This window comes from Ambystoma mexicanum, chromosome 1p (genome assembly GCF_040938575.1).
Source record: "Ambystoma mexicanum isolate Mex_15411 chromosome 1p, UKY_AmexF1_1, whole genome shotgun sequence".
Classification (NCBI taxonomy): Eukaryota; Metazoa; Chordata; class Amphibia; order Caudata; family Ambystomatidae; genus Ambystoma; species Ambystoma mexicanum.
Window position 1 is genome coordinate 1050017430 of NC_090921.1, and position 24542 is coordinate 1050041971.

General features: G+C 46.1%; 1 protein-coding gene across 1 annotated transcript in view; it reads right to left on the reverse strand.

The window, feature by feature from the left end:
* Positions 1-24542, reverse strand: part of SLC9A5 (solute carrier family 9 member A5) — a 1894848-nt gene that overhangs the window by 604973 nt on the left and 1265333 nt on the right. The gene's annotated exons all lie outside the window — the stretch shown is intronic.

The following is a 24542-nucleotide window of genomic DNA, read 5'->3' on the forward strand; positions in this document are numbered from 1 at the left end:
GACCATGGTATGTGGTACTTCGGTGTCTGTCCTGACAGTAAAACTGTGAAGTTTGTTGTACCTTATACTTGAAGGAAAAGCACTCAAGACAACAGAAAATGTGCATGGCTAGCTCAGTGAAGTCTTACCTGCCCCAAAGTGGCAGTCAGTGTGGCAAAGTTCAATGAGAGGGTATCAACAAAGTGTTCTTGGGATTAAAGTCAAAAAAGGTTATAAAGAAAAGATCTTGCTCCAGTGTCAAGAAAGATGTCCATTTATGGGTAATTTTCCCTCCAGTTGTGATCCCCCCAACTTTTTGCAGGTTACCCCAAGGACTCACCGTTACCTCTCTTCCTGTCCTGTGACTGACACCTTCCAGCAGGGGAAGACTCTCCTTGTTCCAAGCGGGGAGATGAAAGCGAAAGCCTCCCAAGTACCTCTTCCCCCCCAGATAAACCAGGTAGGAGAAGAAATCCCAGGGAAGCCCTCTGGGGAAGAAAACCCTGTACCGAAGGTTGCGGGAAAGATGTCTTCAATTGCAGGCGGAGATTCAGGTGAAGTCCGGAGGACGTTCGTCTTGAAAGAGAAAGAGACTGGTAAGTATAAACAGGTAAGTGGAAATATGGAAATGTAAGATGTTTAGGAATGTTGATTACCCTTAAACAGGAACGATGTGTGGGAAAAGGTGCCAGTCAGAAACTTCCGAAAATTTCTACGATAGTAGAAAAGGTTTTGATTAGAACTAGTGAGATAACTAGATTGAATAGGGGAAAGCCACAGGGAAATCTTTACCTGAGAGGCATGAAGGGCGGAGCTAGGAGTTGTTTTAATAGTGCAGAGTTTTGCACGGGCGGTCGCAATACCGGTGTGCCATAAGCCTGTAACTATGCGAAGGAAGATAGAATAGTGAGTTGGGAAAGGTAGAGAAACGGGAATTCAATATGCCGGAGAATCCCGAATGAAGCTTACCGCGCTCCGGAACGAGACCGGTGGGCAAACTTGGGAGAGAAAGAGATGAAGTCCGTGGAATCGGGAGACAGAGAGGCGGTGAGGAATGCACTGAAATTGAGACAGAGCAAGAAAGTTTAGAAGGCTGAAAGGTTAGTGTTTAGCAAGCCGTATCAGGATACCTAGATGCGAACTTACGTAGCGTTGTTGAAGCAGAGTAGCAACGCATTCGTGTGCTGATCACAGGAACAGATATACCTACACTCGGGTAGGGAGACAGCACTTCCTGGATACCGAGTCGTGCAGAGGCTAGACCCGCATCTCTAGTTACGGCGGCCATCTTGCTAGTAAAAACGGCTGACACCCACCGTCCTAAGGTCCATCGATGCCACAAGGACCACCGCCTTCGAAGGGGCGTAACAGTATGCCCCCTCAAATGCCCCGGGCCACCCGGTTTATTCAGATGGGATCGAAAAAATCGGCGGACCAGAGCTGGAGCATGAACAGCCGATGCAGGTTCCCATGAGCGATCAGCCGGAGAATACCCCTTCCAGTCAATCAAGAACTGCAGACGTCCCCGAAAAAGACGAGAATCACAAATACCAGCCACTTCATATTCGGGACCCATCGGGGTGATGACAGGAGGGGGTGCACCCATCCGTACTCGGGAAAAAACGATCCACCACGTCCTTCTTCAATTGCGACACATGGAAAACAGGATGAATCCTGGACCAAGACGGAGGGAGCTTGAGCTTGTAAGCAGACGACCCCATTTGTTGCAAAACGGGAAAGGGACCGAAGTATCTCAGGGACAATTTGGACGGCACCAGATGACGAGGCAAAAATCGGGAAGCCAACCAAACTAAATCTCCTGGCACCAATCGCGGAGCTGGAGTGCGATGTCTATCAGCAGAGCATTTGACACGGGCCTGGGCTTCCAGAAGAGAGGTCCTGGCTGATCGATGTCCCATCTGAATAGCATTGATGAGATCGTCCACATCGGGAAAACTAGATGCGGAGATTGGACCGCTGGGAAAACACTGAGGGTGATATCCGTAGGAGCAAAAGAAAGGGCTGAACCCCAAGGCTGAGTGTCGAGAGTTATTATATGCAAATTCTGCCAAAGGTAACAAGGAACACCAGTTGTCTTGCGAGGAAGAGATGTAACAACGCAAATAACCCTCCAGGGTCTGATTTAGACGTTCTGTCTGACCATTCGTCTGTGGATGGAATCCTGAACTCAATGCTCGGGAGATATGCAAACTCTTGCATACTTGCTGCCAATATCGAGACGTATATTGTGAACCTCGATCAGAAACGATGGTCTCAGGAAGTCCGTGAAGAGAGAAAATCTGTGAAAGAAAAATCCTTGCCATCTGGGATGCGGAAGGAATCCGCGGAAGTGGAACAAAATGTGCCAATTTTGTAAAGTAATTGATTGCTACCATGATTACTGTGCAACCGTCCGAGATTGGCAGATCTACAATAAAATCTGTTGAAATCATTTGCCAAGGACGGTTAGGAACTGGCATTACTGAGAGGAGACCTGAAGGGGCAGATCGCGGGCATTTAGATTTCAAGCAGATGGCACAAGCGGAAATATAATCTATGATGTCTCGAGTCATTTTCGGCCACCAGAAATTACGCTGGATCAATTCTTTAGTATTAGCCACACCTCTGTGACCAGCTAGGTAAGAGTCGTGACAAAGATTCAGAACCGTTCTTCGTAGTTCACTTGAAGGGAGGAAGAGCTTCTTGTTATAATAAGCACATCCGTGGACCAAGGTAAGTTTCCAGGTTGCCAGAAATCTTGGATTCAACTGGATAAATTGCAAAGTCGAGTTAGCCACGTTTTGAAGAAATGTGGTAACTACCTGCACGAATGTGGCTCTGGGAAACAGAGGCTCTGTTCGGAAGAGCATAGAGGAGTTATAATCCTTTCTAGACAAAGCATCTGCCTTGAGATTGGCTCTTCCGGGAATAAAGGTGAATACAATCTCATACGGTGAAAAGAAGTGTGCTCAACGTGCCTGTCGGCTATTTCTGGTCTGAGAATATTGTAAGACGTGTAAATTACTGTGATCTGTTCGGACCTCAACTGGGTGTCTTGCCCCCAATAGCAGGTGTCTCCACTCTTCAAATGCCCTTTTTATAGCCAGCAGTTCATTTTCAAGCACTGAATAATTTATTTCAGAGGGAGACAGTGTCTTAGAAAGATAGGCTATAGGACATTCTATTCCTTGATCATTTTCTTGAAGCAGAACGGCCCCAATTGCCTGATGAGACGCGTCAGATTCAATAATGAATCTCTTGGCTTGATCTGGAGTAATCAGGATGGGTCCTGTGAGGAAATGTTGCTTCAGTCCCTCAAATGCTAGTTGTGCCTCCTCTGACCAAAAGAACCGTACATTCTTTTTAAGAAGAGCCGTCATTGGGAGAATTTCTTGAGAATAATGTGGGATGAAACGTCTATAAAAATTTGTAAAGCCCAGAAATCTCTGCAGATCTTTGATGCACATCGGTATAGGCCAGTCAGTAATAGCTGAAACTTTCTTAGGGTCCATGGCTACCCCATTTGCAGAAATTATGTATCCTAGATAGGCAACCTGGTTCCTGTGAAACTCATATTTCTCTAGTTTGCAATAGAGATGATTGTTAAACAGTCTCCGTAGGACTTCCTTCACATGCTGACGGTGATCCGATGGGGATGTAGAGAAAACCAGAATATCATCTAAGTAGACAATAACTGTGTGAAGAAGAATGTCTGAAAATATGTGGTCCATAAAGCGTTGGAAGACAGCGGGGGCGTTGGACAGACCGAAAGGCATTACTTTATATTCATAATGTCCCAAAGGAGTACGGAACGCCGTCTTCCACTCATCGCCAGCTCGTATACGGATGAGATGGTAAGCCCCGCGGAGATCTAGTTTTGTGAAGATGGTAGCTCCTTTAACGGCTTTGAGTATACCTGGTATGAGAGGCATAGGATAGCGATCAGGGATTGTGATCTTATTCAAGCCCCGGAAATCTATACACGGTCTGAGTTCCGTGGATTCTTTCTTGGGGATGAAGAATAAGGAAGCTCCAGATGGCGAGGTGGATTCTTGAATAAGTCCATTGCGAAGATTCTTTTGGAGATATTCCTTAAGAACTTCAAGTTCTCGTTTTGATAGGACATACATGCGACCGAAAGGAATCGGTGCATCTGGGACTAGTACCAAGGCACAGTCATCTCTCCGATGTGGGGGTAGTTCGGCATATTCTGAATCAGAAAATACTGTCTGAAATTGCCTGTATTCGAGGGGTAATTCCAGAATATGGTTCAACATAGAGATGGAACCTGTATTTTCCAACATGGAGATAGTAGGATGAAAACCAACAGCTCCGTCCAAGAGACAGTGCGTCAAACAATGTTCAGAGCCCAGAAAGACAGTGCCCGCCTTCCAATTGATATAAGGACTATGGGCTCGAAGCCAGGGTAACCCTAAAATTACTGGATAGTGTGCTGTACGGATTACATCAAAGACAATAGATTCTTGATGGGAGGAAATATTCATCCGTAAGGGTATTGTTTGTTCCTTTATGGGTTCTGAAGTTAACGGACTACCATCCACCGACTCAACTGGTATTGCCAAGGTCTTAACTGAACACGGGATGTTATGAGTGGTCTTCCAGAGGGTATCAACAAAGTTCCCTGCGGCCCCACAGTCTATTAAGGCCGTGACCGGAATGGGATCAGAATCTCCCCATTTGATTTGGATTTGCAAGGCCAGCATAGTAAGATCGGGGATCTCTGTTACTTGTGATGGTATCATAGAGGATGAGGAACCTGTTACTGATTCCCTAGCCGCGGTTCCCCTTGCGGTTGGGAAATGGCGTTTCCCTGTCTTTTGACTGGGATGAGAGGACAATCTTGAATGGTGTGTTCCTTGGAACCACAATACATACACAGCCCCTTGACTCGACGTCTATTGCGCTCTTCTGGAGTAAGACGACCTCTGGTAGTTCCTATCTGCATAGGTTCTTCAGTCTGAGATTTCCCTAAACTAGGAGAGTAAGTAACAGGTTGTCTCACGGGACGGCCGCGACGTCGTTCCTTTAATCTTTCTTGTAATCGGTAGTCCATCTGCATGACCATGGTTATTAATTCTGCCAGATTTGGAGGTCTGGGGACTCGGGAGATCTCACCCTTTAACTCCTCGTTTAATCCCCTGCGGAATATAGTGATCAGAGCATCGTCAGCCCATGACGTGCCAGCTGCTAACTGCTTGAAATTGGTGATATAAGACAACAGATCTTGGGATCCTTGTTTGAAATCCAATAACTGTTCTTGGGCTGAAACCGTGAATTCTTGACGGCTAAACATAGCTCTAAGACTGTTCAAAAAGGCGGGGTAAGAATCTAGCAAGGCATTATTTGTAGTAACAAGAGGTGTGGCCCATGCTAAAGCGGGACCTGTTAAATTTGTAATCATGTGTCCTACTTTATCACGGTCACTTTGAAAAAAGGCTGTCTTGAATGAAAACTGAACGGTACAAGCCTCAATAAAGGCCTTGAGTTTATGAGGATTACCATCATATAAACCCCCCGGAATTGGGCCAGGAGGTATCTCAGAACAACTAGGGACTCTGCCTACCTGTTGTCGGAGATAGGCATTCTCCTGTTTTAAAGCCTGCACTTCAGCCGTCAATGCTTGTACAGCAGTAACTAATTGCTGTTGTTGGGCTGCGTCCATATTCCTTGTAACCCTGAACCCCTGAGATAACCTGCTCAGAATTCCTGATAACTCAGGCTAGATTTCGAAAACAATGATATTTTTGGGCGTTGCTAACTGTCATATTAATTATTACAATTTTAACAACTGGCAGGTTACCCCAAGGACTCACTGTTACCTCTCTTCCTGTCCTGTGACTGACACCTTCCAGCAGGGGAAGACTCTCCTTGTTCCAAGCGGGGAGATGAAAGCGAAAGCCTCCCAAGTACCTCTCCCCCCCCCAGATAAACCAGGTAGGAGAGGAAGTCCCAGGGAAGCCCTCTAGGGAAGAAAACCCTGTACCGAAGGTTGCGGGAAAGATGTCTTCAATTGCAGGCAGAGATTCAGGTGAAGTCCGGAGGACGTTCGTCTTGAAAGAGAAAGAGACTGGTAAGTATAAACAGGTAAGTGGAAATATGGAAATGTAAGATGTTTAGGAATGTTGATTACCCTTAAACAGGAACGATGTGTGGGAAAAGGTGCCAGTCAGAAACTTCCGAAAACTTCTACGATAGTAGAAAAGGTTTTGATTAGAACTAGTAAGACAACTAGATTGAATAGGGGAAAGCCACAGGGAAATCTTTACCTGAGAGGCATGAAGGGCGGAGCTAGGAGTTGTTTTTATAGTGCAGAGTTTTACACGGGCGGTCGCAATACCGGTGTGCCATAAGCCTGTAACTATGCGAAGGAAGATAGAATAGTGAGTTGGGAAAGGTAGAGAAACGGGAATTCAATATGCCGGAGAATCCCGAATGAAGCTTACCGCGCTCCGGAACGAGACCGGTGGGCAAACTTGGGAGAGAAAGAGATGAAGTCCGTGGAATCGGGAGACAGAGAGGCAGTGAGGAATGCACTGAAATTGAGACAGAGCAAGAAAGTTTAGAAGGCTGAAAGGTTAGTGTTTAGCAAGCCGTATTAGGATACCTAGATGCAAATTTACGTAGCGTTGTTGAAGCAGAGTAGCAACGCATTCGTGTGCTGATCACAGGAACAGACATACCTACACTCGGGTAGGGAGACAGCACTTCCTGGATACCAAGTCGTGCAGAGGCTAGACCCGCATCTCTAGTTACGGCGGCCATCTTGCTAGTAAAAACGGCTGACACCCACCGTCCTAAGGTCCATCGATGCCACAAGGACCACCGCCTTCGAAGGGGCGTGACAATATCCAAGCCTAACTTTTACCAGTGTAGCCCAGCCTTCTGCTTACTTCGCTGGGCTTTTTGCTCATCTTCTTATGGGGAAACTGACATGCCCCTCAGACTGTCAGTACGCAAATAAAAAAGCAAGTAAAAGAATTCCAACTTCTGCGATCTTTGGAATCACTGAGACTTTGTTTCTCTTAGGATTTCACTTTGTTGCCCTTTCTTGGCAGCATTTTATCAGCGCATAATGTACCTTCCAGTACAGTGCGCTGGGGTCTGTTTCATTTTTAAGGCCCTAGACACTCATGAAGGATTTTTGGTGAAGGTACAAGTATGTATGCCCAGGACAGAGCTGGTGGCAGCAGTTACTTTTAACGTGTTTTTTACTCTTTTATATGGTCCAAACCGTGTTTACCGCGTTTGGCTCAGAACAGTGGCCAGTGCCTAAAATGGCCATACCACGAGGTCCTTTGTTCTGTCCTTTGGCTATTTTGCCCATTTGCCTCCCTGAGGTCGAGCAGACCCAGGAAATTCCTTATTTGGTCATGCAACCCCTGCGCAAACCGAAGCTTTCGCCGGCTTCTGCATGCCTTGTGTGTGTGCGCCCCAGGATGTGGGCGGGAGCTGTCTGGTTACAATACACATCCTGGGTGCTAGGATGTCTAGTGTGCTGGGATGACTGGGACCACCGTGGTCCATGATTGGTACACATCTGGAATGGCTGAATGTGAGCAGATCTCCCATTGGTTTCTCTTCGATTTGGCGCGCAGCACACTTTGGATAAAACAAGGCACTCTACACCCATTCCAGGTCGATCTTCTGAGTTCACACAGAACTTAGTAAAGGAACCAAGTATGCTGAACTGAAGAAGCAGATCTGTGGAACCGCTGGTGACCCGCTGGAAGGTTTGGCATCCTGATCCCGCTGTTGTACTGTCAGAGCCCCTGTTTCTCATCGATCACAGAAGGCCTGCAAGGGCGATTCGACCTGTTGGAGTACTGGGACTGACAATGCTCGGCACCTCTTGCTTAACCTGCAAACAAGCCTTTTCAAAAGTCTTCCTGGACCACCCAGTGAACTGACCAGCTTGTACGGGACCTTTGTGAACCCGTATACCCAAGGACCCTTTAAGAAGAGGCAGCAATACTTTGAGATAGATGGGATGCAGAATTTACTCAAACATCAATAATCAGACCGACCCAGGTAGTTGGCAAAAGTTAGTCTGTTTTATTTGCAATTGTCTAAAACAGGGAGTTACAACAGACATCAAAGGACGTTCGCTCGATTTCTTTCACACTCAACACATTTTATAAAAAAACAGCTTTTATAGTAAAAACTTGTTATCAGTGATGTCATTCTACGTGGCAAACTACAAAAAGCTACTTGGGAAAGTGATAAGTATACGTTCCATACTTGACAGGGATAGTGATTGGGTCTCTAACATCAGGTGGGCAACTAAGCCCTCCTCTAGTACAAGTTACTATGAACGTCATCAAATACACAATGTCCTATTGGTTATACAAACTATAGGGCTCCCTGTTACGTGGCCGTCTATAATTGGTTGGCACCCGTGTACTCCCTTTTAATATTCCACACACATTAGCAGCACGCAGGCTGGTACCCCAGGTGCTTGTGGGCTGGTCTTGACCGTAGCTTACCAACCAATTAGTCTGACATTCATCATCACTTTTGCAGTCTGCCAGTCAATTAAGCTTTGAACTAGGCATTGTAAATGTTCTCTGTGCCTGAGAATAAAAGGGAGTATAGGCATAGTTTGTCTCTTGGATTCGATGTAGCTCGACCCAATGTCTATATTCATCTGACCATGTGACTGGAGACCATGTTTCTGAGCTTTTTGCTTTATTAAATACTCTTAAATGATGAACCTCTGATGTCTCAAGTGTTTTTCCACCCCACCTCAGACAGGGGTTTGTTCTTTTCTCACGTTGCAACTACTGAACGAACACACAGGCTCTCGGTGGCCTCGACTTCTTGGTGCTGGGCCAGCCAAGCCTTTCTTCAATTCTCCTCCGCCATTAGCTTTTTCCAACTGCGCCACACTGAAATCCTGCCTTTTCGCAGGGTCCAGACTCGGCAAGAGTGCGTTGTGGAAAAGCCATATTCCATACATTCCTATGTGTATACATTGGTGCATCGCTGCAATCTATTCACTACATAGCCAGCCTTAAGATTACTTTTTCTGCTTGCATTACTGCGTCTGTACAATTGTAAAATTACTTTGCATTTTCTTCATTGTTTCTGTAGCATGAGCATCTTCATCTCGAGCCCAAAATGTTGCTCATCTTTAACACCTCCTCCTTAGATCCTATAGAATGTCTATGTTCTTCAGCCTCTTGCCTCTTTTTCTGGGTGCATCAGCTCTACTTTGCATGATGTCACCAGTCTTCTTTTTCACTCACGTTCACACTTGTTCTGGAATTTTACACAATTGGCCATCACATTTTCGTGAATGCATATAAGGTTTCTTTAATGGATACCTTATTTCCATGATTTTCTGTGGTACAGGCCTTCTCACTGGTACTGCACGTGTCTCAATTTCCGATTTGCAACATATAGGCAGCATGGGGGCAGAGCTTTTGGTGGGGGTACTTGGCTCCTTCTCTACATTTGCCTTGGAAGTACTGCCGTCTCGAGTTCCAACTTGGGACTTTGGGAACCGTAAGCTCTTGGTAGAAGGCACTCTCCCGCCGAGGTTTCGTACACCTAGCATTCCTAGGTCTGGTAATAGGAGAATCTGCCATGAACCCAAGCCTATGCGGTACCCGTGTCGCCCTGCTGTGGTGACGATCTTTGTGGGTGCCTTGCTGCTGTGCCCCCCTGTGCCCTAAGACGAGCTGCAGTAGAACTGGCCTAATCCCTTCACCAGAAGCAGAGAAATCGCCACTGTCCCGCCACAGACTGAGGTCCCAGAACGCAGCGCCTGAAAGCCGGAGAGACGCGCAACTGCTGGATTCGAACCTGCAAGCAAACTGGACCTGACTGGCGAAGTTTGATCCAGAGCGCGTCGAGGGTCGGTGAGTACTTGCATCACTTACCGGTGGCCCCTGGTGCATCCATAGACTTTTAAGCACAAGATTCCCCCAAGGGCCCCTCTCCTTTGGTAGGGTAGCCTGTGCTACCATCCTATTCTCGATTCCTGGAAATAGCTCTGAGCCCTTGTGAAGACCCTCCTTGAATAGTGGAACTCTGTTCTTCATCACCTTATCACCCTGCCTGCAACACTACTGCCCCTTGAAGAGACCCCAATGTGTACTTTAACGCACAATCGAGTGCTGCCGCAGTGAACATACTTTTGAGCACAAGGCTTCACACTTCATAGGGATTGGACTGCCTATTAGTTATGGTTAAGACTCTTGAAGAATTGAATAAAGTATATTTGCAACCCTCTTCTGTTAGGGGTTGTGGATCTGGCCTTTTTTTAATATTCCTTAGCCCAATAGTTACTGTATATATGTTTCCTAGTATAGTGTTGTGTTAGTTTTGTTAATATTGCTGTGGTTTCACCTTGTGTTTTTAAAAGGCCTTTAATAAATGTATATGTATTTTTGATATATACACCTGACAGAGTACTTTGTGGTGTTTACTGTGTGTGCTCATTGTGGACTTTCAATCACCCTCACCCCTCCTGAGACCTAGTCTTGACTGCCGCCAATGCTACCTTGATTGGTCTGGCTTGTCCAGAAGGTAAACCTGTTCCAAGAAACTAGGCTTGCCTTCTGAACCTCTGCCCACCAGGTCAGAGTTCAGAAATCCATCTTAACAAATTGGTGGCAGTGGTGGGATAGGATCGAAGGTACCCAGTGTTGCGCACTGGTGAAGATACTCAGATTACACTTACCCAGGACACATAGTGACCTTAGTAGAAACTTAACTGTAAAGGCTAACAACCCATCTTAAAACATGGAAGCAATAACTAACCTAACTTTGAATGCTTCCAAATCAGAGACACTGAGAATGTTGTGTGCCAAGAGAGGCTTATCCGCTCAAGGTACCAAGGGTGAAATGATCCAAAGGACCATGGATTGGCAAGAGGCTCAGCTTGATGCCATTACCTCAGATGAGAGTGCAGAAGGGGGTGGGGCTGCTCCCACTGACTGCTCTTAAAGTGCTGTCGCTGCCCTCATCCATGGGTCCATGAAGATAGGGATGATGAAGAGTCCAAGTTTAGTCCATTGGCTCTGATGCTGATGCCATGCATGAATTCAAGAAGCAAGAGCTGCTGTTTAAGCAGAAGGAGCTTGAGGTCAACATGGCAAAGCTGATAGTTGAGCAAGCAGAAAACCAAAAAGACTGGGATCACCAGTTGGAACTGGACAAGATTCAGGCAACAACTGGCTCCTCCAAGGGATCTGGAAATGGGTCTGAGTCCTCCTCTCATCCACGGTATCCTTAAGATCGACTCAGTATGGATGATGAAAAGAATGACATCATGGGCTGGTTAACAGCATTTGAGTATGCATGTGAAGTACAAGAGGTTGTGGATGCTGACAAGATTGCATGGTTGCTCAGTCGACTACCCCATTCTGACAGCAGTTGTTAGAAGGTCCTCTCGGTCCTACTGGATGAGCTGGAAGAAACATCATCCGCAGTATCAAAGATGGAAACCAAGATGGTGCCTCCTGGGCTCCATCTCTAAAGAACCCATGTTACGGTCAAGTCTTTTTCCAAGATGGCGATCTCCGCTTCCTACTGTTCCTATATTACTTCTGAGAAGGAACTGGTAGGTGCATCGCTACTTTGTTCCTTTCTGCACTGCCCTTAGCTTTTGCAATTGGCTTTGTGCTTATCCTTGTTCCCGCTTCTTCCTTAACGTACCTTCCTTCCCGTTCATCTCTGCTCCACTCTGCAGTAGGTCCCCTTTCCTCCTCTGTTCAGCCTCCTTCTTACCTCTACCTACTGCAGATCTTGCTAACTTTCCCTTTCTTCTTCCCACATTTCTTTTTGCTCCTTTCGACCCACTTCCTTCCTACAAGCTCTGTGTTACTTTTCTATCTCTGCCTTGCTTTCCTCATTCTCTGTTCCGTAAGCCTTTTCTGGTTCCCTCCTGCTTTGCCTTCCTTTCCTCTCTTGATCATTGTTTCATTACTTCTTCCGGAGCTTCCCTGTCTGGCTTCCTTCTGTCATCTGCTCCCATAGCTGCGCGATTCCGTGTCAGAATTTGGTTCCTCAGACCTTCGGACTTCAGCTACCAGAAGCCTTCGCTCTTCATTCCATCAGAACTTTATTATCACGCAGCTACAAACCACTTCCACTGCCAGACAGGTTTTCTGCCCCACGAGAGTTTCCCAAAGGTGCTTCCCCCGGGGTGCACAGAGCCCAGGATCTGACCTCTGGACACCCAGTGGGAGGCACTCCTATTTCTTCATACTTCAGAAAACAACAACCAGCAAGACCAGAAACCAACCAATTGTGAGTACGTTTCACTGTTGCTAATAGACAGCGATGCTCGAAAAAGAAGATGGATCAACAAGTACAACCGGTCTCAGCTGTTCAAAACCTCAATATGGAGGTACAAACCTTAAGAAATGAAAACACTGTACTCTGGTAAATGGTTACCTCACGTTGCGAACTGCCCCCTGGACCCTTGTCCATGGGCAAATATGAAAGAGTCCTAAAAAGCCAAAAGAGTTCCTGGCCTCATGTATGGTTCAGTTTACCTTAAAATGTACGTTTTTTCCTTGGATCACTCTAAAGTCAGCTTTATGGTATCCAACATGTCGGGCAGTGCGTTTGCTTGGGCTACTCCCCTCGTAACCACCAACAATCAACTGCTGGACTCCTCAGTAGGATTTGTAAACAGTATTCAGGCAATGTTTGGATGAAGAGAATTGGTTATCACGGCCCAAGAAAATATCCTAGACCTAAAACAAGGAAATATGGATGTCCTTTCATTTATCGCACAGTTCAAACAATTAGCCTCTGAAACCGCATGGCCAGACGATGCCCTTCTTACCATATTTCAAAGGAACCTAAATGAAGACCTTAAAGATGAAAAATCGAGAGTTCTTCATCCTCACAACCTAGCAGAAATGATATCCTTAGTACTACAAATGGACTACAGACTTCAGGGAAGAAACCTGGAGAGAAGAAGAGGGCGATCTCGCCAAAACCCTACCGTGCCTAGAACAGAAAATGTCAAGGCTCCAAGAAACCTAGACGAGAGCGAACCTATGCAACTGGGAATTGCAAGAGGACCTTTGACTCCAGAGGAAAGGATTAGAAGAAGGACATTAGGATTGTGCATATACTGGGGTTCTGATAAGCACGTCCTAAAAGACTGTACCCTTGTACCTCCGAGACTCTCGGAAAACACCTCCACCCATCCATAAAGGGAGCCATGAATGGGGGTTTTTGTAAAGAGTTCCCTGGATTGCCTTCCCAAATCCCAGAACATAGTGGTCCTACCAGTCACACTCCAATACCAGTAAAGACCCTAAGCAGAGTCCCGGCGCTCGTGGACTTTGGTGCAGCTGGGCTGTTCATGGACTCAGACTGGGCTACACTGAACAATTTTCCCTGTCTATCTAAGCCCATGGCAGTACCTGTGAAAGGAGTTGACCGTACACCACTTACGTCAGAACCCATCAAGGAAAACACTTCCTTACTCACTATGAAGATTTCCTCACATGAAGAGAGAATCTCTTGATTTGATCAAGGCAGCTCTCTACCCCTTGATACTAGGATTACCCTGGCTATCAAACATAATCCCTACATTAGTTGGAGCGCTGGGACATTATTTGTGAGATCTGAAAACTCTCTCTTCCTGTCTCCCAGACGGCGCAGTGGGATTGTTCACCAATTCTGACAAAGAAGAAAATCCACCTATGCTTCAAACCATTTCCAACCTTTCTCTTCTACCAGAATGCTACCAGGAATACCAAACGGTATTCTCCAATGAGGAGTTCAAAGAACTACCACCCCACAGAAGAGATGACTGTGCCAGACTTGATACCATAAGCACAAATACTGTTTGGAAGGATGTACACCTTATCAGGACCCGAAAAAGAAGCCTTGCAGGAATAGCTCCAAACTAATTTACACCACTGTCTCATTACTGAATCTAAGAGCCCAGCTGGGGCTTCTCTTTTCTTTATACCGAAGAAGGATTGTGATGAATTAAGACCTTGCATCGTTTATAGGGATTTAAACAAGATAACCCTTAATGATCGTTACCCCTTGTCACTGATACAAGACATCCTAAAGACTGTGAGGGGTGCTACAATTTTTACAAAATTAGATCTAAGAGGAGCATATTATATTATCCGAATAAGAAGAGGAGATGAGTGGAAAATCGACTTTAGCACACCTTTTGGGCATTATGAGTATCGTGTGATGCCCTTCGGGCTAGCAAATGCTCCCACTGTTTTTCTACATTTTGTTAACCACGTCTTTGCAGACTTACTCCTACACTCCCTAATCGTCTACAGAGATGACATCCTCAAATATTCAAAGAATCTACAAGAACATACAAGACATGTGGCAGAGGTATTACGACGGCTTCAAGTTACCCACCTCTTCATTAAACTGGAAAAATGCTCCTTCCATCAACCCAGTATTCCCTATCTGGGGTTCATTCTTTCAGCTGAAGGAGCTGCTATGGATCCAAGAAAAGTCAAGGCCATATTGCAGTGTAAACCACCTCAAAGCGTCAAAGAAATACAAATGTTCTTGGGATTCTCGAACTTTTATCGAAAATGAATTCCCAATTTCTCTCTTGCTATTAGACCTTTGACCACTTTGTTGCAAAAAGGAAGAAAATTAAGTTGGAACAAAGAAATTCAAAAGGCCTTTGAAGGATTGAATATTGCCTTTTCTTCTGCTCCCATTCTGAGGCTACCGGACCAAACCATGCCCTTTATCTTGGAAACAGATGCATCCCATTCGGAAATAGGAGTACTAAACAAGTAGACCTCATCTAAAGGCATTGAACATGCTATAGTGTATATGTCCAAGACACTAACTGCCTCTGAATGCAAATATACAGTTCTTGAAAAAGAACTGCTAGCCATTAAAAAGGCCTGCCAGGAATGGAGGCATTTTCTACTAGGAACACAGCATCCGATCCTGATTCAGACAGACCACCGCAACCTGAAGGTGCTGCGGAACTTTGAGTGTCAAAACAGCCGCCAAGCCTGATGGGCTTTTTTTTCTCCTCGTACAATATGATACTCACCTTCATTCCGGGCACCAACAATCAAATGGCAGATGCATTATCACGATATTCCATCAAAGACAAAGAACCATTTGTTCATGAAAAGATATTGCCTCATGCCAAATTTATCTTCTACGTCTCCACCTTCCTGCAAGCCATGAAAGAACAAAGCAAGAATCTCTGTCAGTCTGACCTACAAAAGCAACAACTCATACAAGAAGATGGATTATACTACCATCACAAACAACTCAATATACCGTCAGCCCAACTCAGACAGGAAGTACTCCATATGTGCCATAACAACAAGACAGCAGGGCACAGAGGAATAGCTACCACACAAGAATTGGTTAATCAGTGTTTTTGGTGGCCGCAGATAAATACCAATGCCAAGGACTATGTATCGTCTTACACTATATGTATCCAGTCTAAGACTCCCAGAAGAGCACCAACTGGCAAACTAGTTCAACCTACAATGCCCACCCGACCATGAAAAAGGATTTCCACAGATATCATCGTGGAACTTCCCCCATCTTCTCATAAAACTACCATAATGGTTACTGTTAACTCCATGACCAAACTCGTTCACTTAATTCCCATGACTTAGATACCATCTGCCTCTCAAATGGCCTCTTGTTTCTTACACACAATTTTTCGTTTACATGGATTACCCAAAAGCATCCTCTCTGATAGAGGCCCACAATACATCTCCACCTTTTGGAAACACTTATGTCAGTCATTGGGCATACAATGGAACCTCACTTCTGGATTTCATCCTCACTCCAACGGCCAGACCGAAAGACTGAACCAATCCTTAGAGCAATTTATCTGATGTTTCTTTTCAGCTTTGCAGGAAAACTGGCGTTCACTATTACCATGCACAGAATTTGCATGCAACAATTCTCGTCATTCCGACATACAGATGACTTTGTTCTTTTGTTCCAATGGCTTTCATCCTTCTATTTTTCCTACAGCCACACCTTCTACGGCCAAGATTCCATCAGTGTACGCCCTTGTGGCATACATACCACAAGGTCATGCCACAGCGATTGCAGCACTCACAGATTCAACACAAAAGGCAAAACAACAAGCAGACAAGAGATGCACACAAGAACCCAACTACAATCCAGGTGATCTTGTTTGGCTTTCATCTCGATTCTTACATAAGCACCTGATACCATCCCAGTTATCCCCATAGTATTTCGGACCATTCAAGATAATCAAGGCAGTAGGGGAAGTGGATTACTGCATACAATTGCCCAATTCATGGAACCGCATACACAATGTTGTCCATGTTTCCCAATTGAAAATTCATGTAAAGGATGACTTTCAAAGAAGACTACCCACCATTCCTGCACCTATCGACACTTCCGAAGGACCAGAATATGAGGTTGCAGACATCTGTCACTCCAGGTATTTCAGGGGTTCCTTACAGTACCTTATTGACTGGAAAGGTTATGGACCCTCTGACTGCACCTGGGAACCCACTACAGCAGTCCATGCTCATGCGTTGATAGGAAGATTCCACCATACTCACCTTTTGAAACCTGGACCTATAACCTGGGAGGGGCATACTGTTAGAAGGTCCTCTCGGTCCTTCTGTATGAGCTTGAAGAAACATCATCCGCAGTATCAAAGATGGAAACCAAGATGGCGCCTCCTGGGCTCCATCTCTAAAGAACCCATGTTACAGTCTAGTCCTTTTCCAAGATGGTGACCTCCGTTTCCTACTGTTCCTATATTACTTCTGAGAAGCTACTTTACTTCTTTCCGCACTGCCCATAGCTTTTGCCATTGGCTTTGTGCTTATCCTTGTTCCCGCTACTTCCTTAGCTTACCTTCCTTCGCTTTCATCTCCGCTCTGCAGTAGGTTCCCTTTCCTGCTCTATTCAACCTCCTCCTTACCTCTAGCTACTGCAGATCTTGCTAACTTTCCCTTTCTTCTTCCCACATTTCTTTTTGCTCCCTTTGGCTCACTTCCTTCCCGCGAGCTCTGTGTTACTTTTCCATCTCCGCCTTGCTTGCCTCATTCTCCGTTCCGTTAGCCTTTTCTGGTTCCCTTTTGCTTTGGCTTCCATTCCTCTCTTGTTCCTTTGCCTGTTTCGTTCCTTCTTCCAGAGCTTCCCTGTCCGGTGTCCTTCCATCATCTGCTCCTGTAGTGGCCTGATTCGTATCAGAATTCAGTTCCTCTGACCTCCGGACTTCAGCTACCAGAAGCCTTCACTCTTCATTCCATCAGAACTTTATGATCCACGCAGCTATAAACCACTTCCACTGCCAGATGGGTTTTCCGCCCCACAATGGTTTCCCGAGGGTGCTGTCCCTGGGGTGCACGGAGCCCAAGATCTGTGGCATCTGGACACCCTGTGGGAGGCTCTCCTATTTCTTCATACTTCAGAAAACAACAACCGGCAAGATCAGAAACCAACCATTGTGAGTATGTTTCACCTTTGCTAAAAGCAGTGCCATTATGGACATGTCAAAGGCTGACAGAAAAGATTTTGTAAGATTGAAGCAAACTCTCCTCCTAAAGTTTGGGAAGACTCCTGCTCAATACTTGAAGGTAACTAACACTTGGGTGTCCTATGTTACTAATTCCTTGAAGAACTTGACTGTCCGGGTTGAAGACTATAAGGTCACCACCTTTGAGGGTGGCTATAAGGTCACCACCTTTCAGGGTATGATATGTTTGGTCATGCTTGAACATATTTTTGCATCATGTTCCCCTGAGCTTAAGCAGAACTTGGCTGATTCAAAGGAGATAGATCCTAAGGGTCTCAGAGGCTTATGCTAGCATTCCAGATAACACCAAGCACTACTTTAAAGACAGTGTGCTAATCAATGGAGTAGATACTCCTCTGCCCTTAGGGATAGTGGGGCCAGCAGAACTGTGGTGGATTCCACTTTGTTAAACCCACAGGTGCTTGTCAGAGCTGCCCTGATGCCCACCAAGTTAGCTGATGGCCACCCTCTCAAGTTCCCAGTAATGCCTGTAAATCTTACTATCAATGGTACAATGGTCAGGATTCCAGTGAGCATACAGAGGCAAATCCCAGGTAAGATCCTGCCGGGGAATGATCTCAGAGACTTAGGTCTTGTGGGTAACAAAGCAGAGAGACCATACACAAGGTCACAAACAAGGGCTGCCTTAGCCAAGACCGAGGCAAATCCCAAGCCAAAGAAGAAACCCAAGGCTAAAGGAGTCAAGAAGGACAAGAGAGAGAAATCAAATATCACCCTAACTCACCTACCACTGAGGTGGAAGTAGTTGGCCAAACACCTGAACCTGATGAGTAAGAGGTGTTGGCTGAAATTCTCAATCCACATGACCATCCTGAACTCCAAAGTTTGTTAGTTGAAGGTGGACCTGATAGGGCTGAGTTTAGTAAAGGCCAACATGAGTACCCATCTTTCGAAGGCCTACGGAGACAGGCCTGCTCCCAGCTTGAGAGTGAACCTCCTGGGAAGCATTGGATCTATTGGGCAGATTGGTTCCTGTACAGTGTGCCCACAGAATCTACAGAAGGAGACCATAGGAGGTTGGTGGTTCCCCTTCATGTAAGACCCTTCTTCTTGCAGTTGGTGCATGAAGTCCCTCTTGCTGGTCACCTTGGAATCAAGAGAACCAAGCAAAGGTTAGCCATGCACTTCTACTGGCCCAAGATGCGGGTCCAGGTAGAAAGTCACTGCAGGAGTTGCGCCACCTGCCAGTTATCTGGAAAAAGTGGCACAAAAATCCAGGCTCCATTGATACCACTCCCAGTTGTGGGGGTGCCATTTGAGAGGGTAGGGATTGACATTGTTGGTCCCTTGATGCTCAGATATCCTCAAGCAATAGATTTATCCTGGTGTTGGTCGGCCATGCCAACAGGTATCCTGAGGCCATCTCATTAAAAACAGTAACTGCCAAGTAAGTTGCTAAAGCTTTGCTTGGCATATTCACTAGGTTTGGCTTCACTAAAGAAGTTGTGTCTGATAGCGACAGCAGCTTTATGTCCAAGTACATGTAAGTCATGTGGAAGGATTGTGGGGTTACTTATAAGTTTTCCTAAGCATACCACCAACAAACAAATGGCTTAATTGAGAGGTTCAATAGAAACATCAAACGTATGATTGGTGCTCTGGAAGAGCCCCAGAAGAGAAAATGGGATCTCCTTCTTCCATGCTTACTTTTTGCCTGCAGAGAGATACCTCAAGAGAGGGGTTGGCTTCAGCCCCTGTGAGCTTCTTTTTGGTCACCCTGTTAGGGGACCCTTGGTTATAGTCTAGGAGGGGTGGAAGATGCCTACACCCCCTATCACTACCAATGTAGTGGACTATGTGCTAGGATTGAGGAAGAGAATGGTCCTCCTGATGGCTCAGGCCAGTGATAAGTTGAAGGCTGGGCAAGCTCTGGTGAAACAAAGGTATGACCAGAAGACTTCCCTTGTCAATTTGACATGAGGCCAGCACATCCTAATGATGAACCTTATAAGGCCTAGAGATTACATGATAAATGGTCAGGCCCTTACTCAATGGTGGAGCCACTTGGTGAGGTAAACTATTTAGTGGACATTGGAAGTGCTGGACAGGCTCCAAAAGTGTTCCATGTGAATAAACTGGAGGCTTTCATCCCAAGGGTTGAAATAGCTGCACTGCTCCTGGCTTCAGATATAGAAGAGGAGGAATCAGAACCTCTTCCTGACCGGTTCCAATGCAGTCCTTGAGACAGCTCCATTGAGGGCATCAAAGTGGCCCCTCACCTGACTTCTGTTCAACACTATGAGGTGAGAAGTTTGGTGAGGCAATTCTCCCCCTTGTTTTCCCTAGCTCCTGGTTTGACACCTAGGTGCAAACATGACATTGACACGAGAGATAGTGTAACCAGGGGTTTTGCTAGGTCTGGAAAAGATCAGGGGCTAAGCTAATGTCGGCACCGGTGGGATTTGGGGCTAGCTATAGGTCTTTTGGTTGTAGCCCCTGAGCTTCTATCCGGGGCTACAACCAAAAGAGCCGGGGCTATAGCCTCCTCAGAACCCCCCAGTAACACCTCTGAGTGGAACTACTAAATTTAGGGGATGCAGGAAGTCAGATAAGATGAGATTCTACATCAAGACAGAGGTCAACAAGATGTTAGATCTTGGGGTGATTGAGCCCTCCAGTAGTCATTGGTCCAGTCCTGTGGTTCTGGTACCAAAGGCAGGTACCTCTGGGCTGAGGTTCTGTGTAGACTACAGGGCTCTGAATTCTGTCAGCAAGGCAGATGCACACCCTTGCCTAGAAATGATGAGCTGGTGGATACCTTGGGTGCCTCAAAGTACCTCAGGACATTTGCCCTCACTGCAGGTTATTGGCAAATAGCCCTAGCAGAACCTGGCAACGAGAAGACTGCATTCTCAACCCCAGAATGCCTTTCACAGTACAGGGTAATGCCATTTGGATTGAAGAATGCACCTGCCACTTTTCAGAGGCTGTTGAATCATGTCCTTAATGGGTTGGATGAATTCTGTCTTGCATATCTGGATGATATAGCAGTTTTCAGTACCAGCTGGGAGGATCATGTGAAACGCCTCAGAATTGTGTTGCAGGCCCTTCAGAAGGCCCACTTAACCATAAAGGCCAGCAAGTGCCAGATTGGTCAAGGTTAATTTGTCTACCTTGGGCATGAAGTAGGTCGAAGGAGGATTCAGCCTCTACCCAGTAAAGTACAAGCAGTATAAGACTGACCTACCCCCCACCACTTAAACCCAGGTGAGAGCCTTTGAACATCCCACTGGGTTACAGAAACATTATGACAGACTATGGTGCCATAGCTGCCCCTCAGACTGCTCTCATAACTCCAAAAATACCCAAGTAGGTCTCTTGGTCTGAGGAGTGTGGGAAGGCCTTCAATGGCTTAAAGGACTCCCTGTGCCAGGCCCCTGCTCTCAGGGCCCCTGACTACAAAGTACCTTTTATTGTGCAGACAGATGCCTCGGACACTGGGATAGTTGCTGTACTATCATAGGTAGATGAGAAAGGCAAGAAACACCCTATTGGATTCATAAATCGCCAGTTTAAGGACAGAGAGAGCTCAGGTGGTCCACAGTAAAGAAAGAATATTTCTCTGTTGTGTGGGCCCTAAGCAAGCTAAGGCCCTATATCCATGGGACCCACTTCACTGTGAAAACCGACCATAAGCCTTTAAAGTGGCTCATGAACATGAAGGGAGAGAATCCAAAGTTGGTCCATAAACCTGCAAGGGTTTGACTTCACCATTGAGCATAGGCCAGGTGTCCAACATAGCAATGCTGATAGAATGTCCAGAATGTTGAACCGACCTGAACAAGAAGCTCATCCAGGGGTGGATACGTCCCCCCTATCCTTGGTCTGGAAGGGGCGAGTGTTAGGAAAGATTTCCATTTTTGGGTAATTTTCCCTCTAGTTGTGAACCCCTCAACATTTTGCTTTTGACCATCCTAACTAGTCTTTCACTTTGTTGCCATTTTTTGGCAACATTTTATCAGTGTACAAGTACAGTTTGCTGGGGTCTCTTTCATTTTTAAGGCCCTAGACACCGTCAAAGGATTTTTTGTGAATGTACAAGTGTGCCCAGGACAGAACTGGCGGCAGCAGTTACTTTAAAAGCATGTGTGACTCTTTCTTATCGCGTTTGGCCCAGGACAGTGGCCAATGCCTAAAATGGCTATGCCACAAGGTCTTTTGTTCTGTCCTTTGGCTATTTTGTCCCTTTGCCTTCCCCAGGTCGAGCAGACCCGGAAATTCCTTATTTGGTCATGCAGACCCCGGTGCAAACTGAAGCTTTTGCTAGCTTCTGCATGCCTTGTGTGTGTGAGCCCAGGATGTGGGCTGGAACTGTCTAGTTCCAATACACATCCTGGGTGCCAGGATGTCTGGTGGGCTGGGATGACTGGGACCACTGTGGTCCGTGATTGGTCCATGTCTGGGATGGTGGAATGCGAGCAGATCTCCCACTGGTTTCTCTTTGTTTTGGTGTGAAGGAGACTTTGGATAAGAGAAGGCACTCTGCACCCATTTCAGGTTGATCTTCTGAGTCCACACCGAACTTAGCCAAGTATCCTGAACTGAAAAAACAGATCTGTTGAACCACTGGTGACCCGCTGAAAGGTTTGGCTCCCTGACCCTGCTGTTGTCCCGTCAAAGCCCCTGTTTCTTATCGATCACAGAAGGCCTGCAAGGGTGCTTCAACCCGTTGGAGTAGTGGGACTAAATACTCTCGGCACCTCCTGCTTAACCTGCAAACGACGCTTTCCGGAAGTGTTCCTGGACCGCCCAGTGAACTGACCAGCTTGTACGGGACCTTTGCCTTGGAACCGATGCCTTCTCGAGTTCTGACTTAAGACTTTGGGAACCGTAAGCTCTTGGAAGAAGTGACTCTCCCACCGAGTTTCGTACACCGAGCCTCCCTAGGTCTGGAATTATGAGAGTCTGCCTGAACCCGAGCCTACACAGTACCTGTGTTGCCCCGATGTGGTGAGAAGCTTCGTGGGTGCCTTGCTGCTGCGCCCCCCTGTGCCCTTAGAGGAGCTGCAGTGGAACTGGCCGATCCCTTCACCAGAGGTGGAGAAATCAACATTGTCCCGCCACGGACTGAGGTCCTGGAACGCAGCCCCTGAGAGCCAGAGAGACGTGCAACTGCTGGATTCAAACCTGCAGGCATACTGGACTTGACTGGCGAAGTTTAGTCCGGAGTGCGTCAAGGGTCAGTGAGAGCCACTCCCCTTTTTTCAGGGTAGCCTGTGTTACCATCCTATTCCAGATTCCTGGAAATAGCTATGCGCCCTTGTGGAGACCCTCCTTGAATAGTGAAACTCTATTCTTCATCGCCTTATCCCCCCTTCCTGCGACATTACAGCCCCTTGAAGAGACACCTTGTGTACTTTAACGTACGATTGAGTGCTGTCGCGCTGAACTTACTTTTGAGCACAAGGCTCCACGCTTCGAAGGGATTGGACTGCCTATTAGTTAGGGTTGAGACGCTTGAAGAATTGCCTAAAGTATATTTGCACTGTCGGACCCTCGTCTGTTACAGATTGTGGATCCGCCTTGTTTAATATTCCTTTAGGCCAATAGTTACTGTATATATGTCTCCTAGTTTATTGTTGTGTTAGTATTGTTATTATTCCTGTGGTTCCACCTTGTGTTTGCTTTAAAAGGCCTTTAATAAATGTATATGTATTTTTGATTGATATGTACACCTGACGAGAGTAATTTGTGGTGTTGTTTACTGTGTGTGCTCATTGTGGACTTTCAATCACCCTCACCAGTCCTGGGACCTAGTTTTACCCTGTTCCAAGACACTAGGCTGGCCTACCAACCCTCTGCCCGCCAGGTCAGAGTTCAGAAATCCATTATAACAGCCAGCAATGAGTATAATTTCTCACAACACAGGCACTCTCGAAAGATAAGTAGGCAGAGTACCCTTCAGGGAATAAGACTCCTGAATCATTGTTGGAATCCTGTATGAAGAGGACTCCAGCCAGACCGGGATGGCCTAAAACAGGAATTTGTGCTGCCTGGGATATCTTCACTGCCAACATCAGATACAGCGGGCTTCCGTGGGGAGATGCTCTTTACATTCTAAAAATCGCAGCTAGTGCTTGCACACCTCTTTTATAGCATGGGTCCAGCACTGCTATTGTACTTTGCAGTGCTAAAGCAGTCAGAAAGATCCATTACTACAAATTATGATCTCATTGATTCTCTGTCAGACGCAGCTAAGAGGTCTCAACCGATAGATGCAGTTTCAGAGTTACAGGAGGCCTGGGAAAACCTCAGTGCAAAGCCATTACCTCCTCCACAGATGACACTATCAGTTGTATGGATGCCAAGGGGCTTTGATACTGAGAATCCGTAAAGTGTATTTGGTATGGATTTATAATATTGGTGATAGGGAAGAGTACTCTGCTAGGGCCATTGAGTTCTTCCACCAATGAGGATAAAAGTACTGCTGTGCTGCAGGATCTACAGAAGGCTAGTGGATTGGACAACTCTTCCAACTGCTCTGAATGTGTAGGTACTTATTCCACCCTCTGACATATTTGTATTAGATTACCTTGATACAGAGATCAGCAAACATTTTGGATGTAACTGTCCCAGGTTTTTGAGGGTGAAGTAGCATGATAAAGGTATGGCTATACAGTATTGCAAAAAGTGCCTTGGGAATTTCGGCAATTTGTGCTGTTTGGAGAGGCCTTTGAAGATCCTAGTATGGTTATTTGAGGGAAGCCCACCTCAGCAAAACAGCCCTTTGATGGGGATGTACCTTATTCATCTGTTTATCACACACCAGTCTTAGCGCTTCATGCACCGAAATATATGAATATGCCACATTTCTTTTCCCAATTGCTTCCCTACAGATTCTTTGGCCAGGATATCTGTAAATGTGGCAATTAAGTTGGCATAAATGTTCCCAACAAGGTGCGCGGCTGCACGTCCGTGCACTTATGATTTTGAGGCTGTGCAAAAACCTTCAGTCACCAAACATGGATTTGTTTGCCCTGACTTTCATCGGTATGCACCCAGCCAATCGGGAGCTGTGCATAAA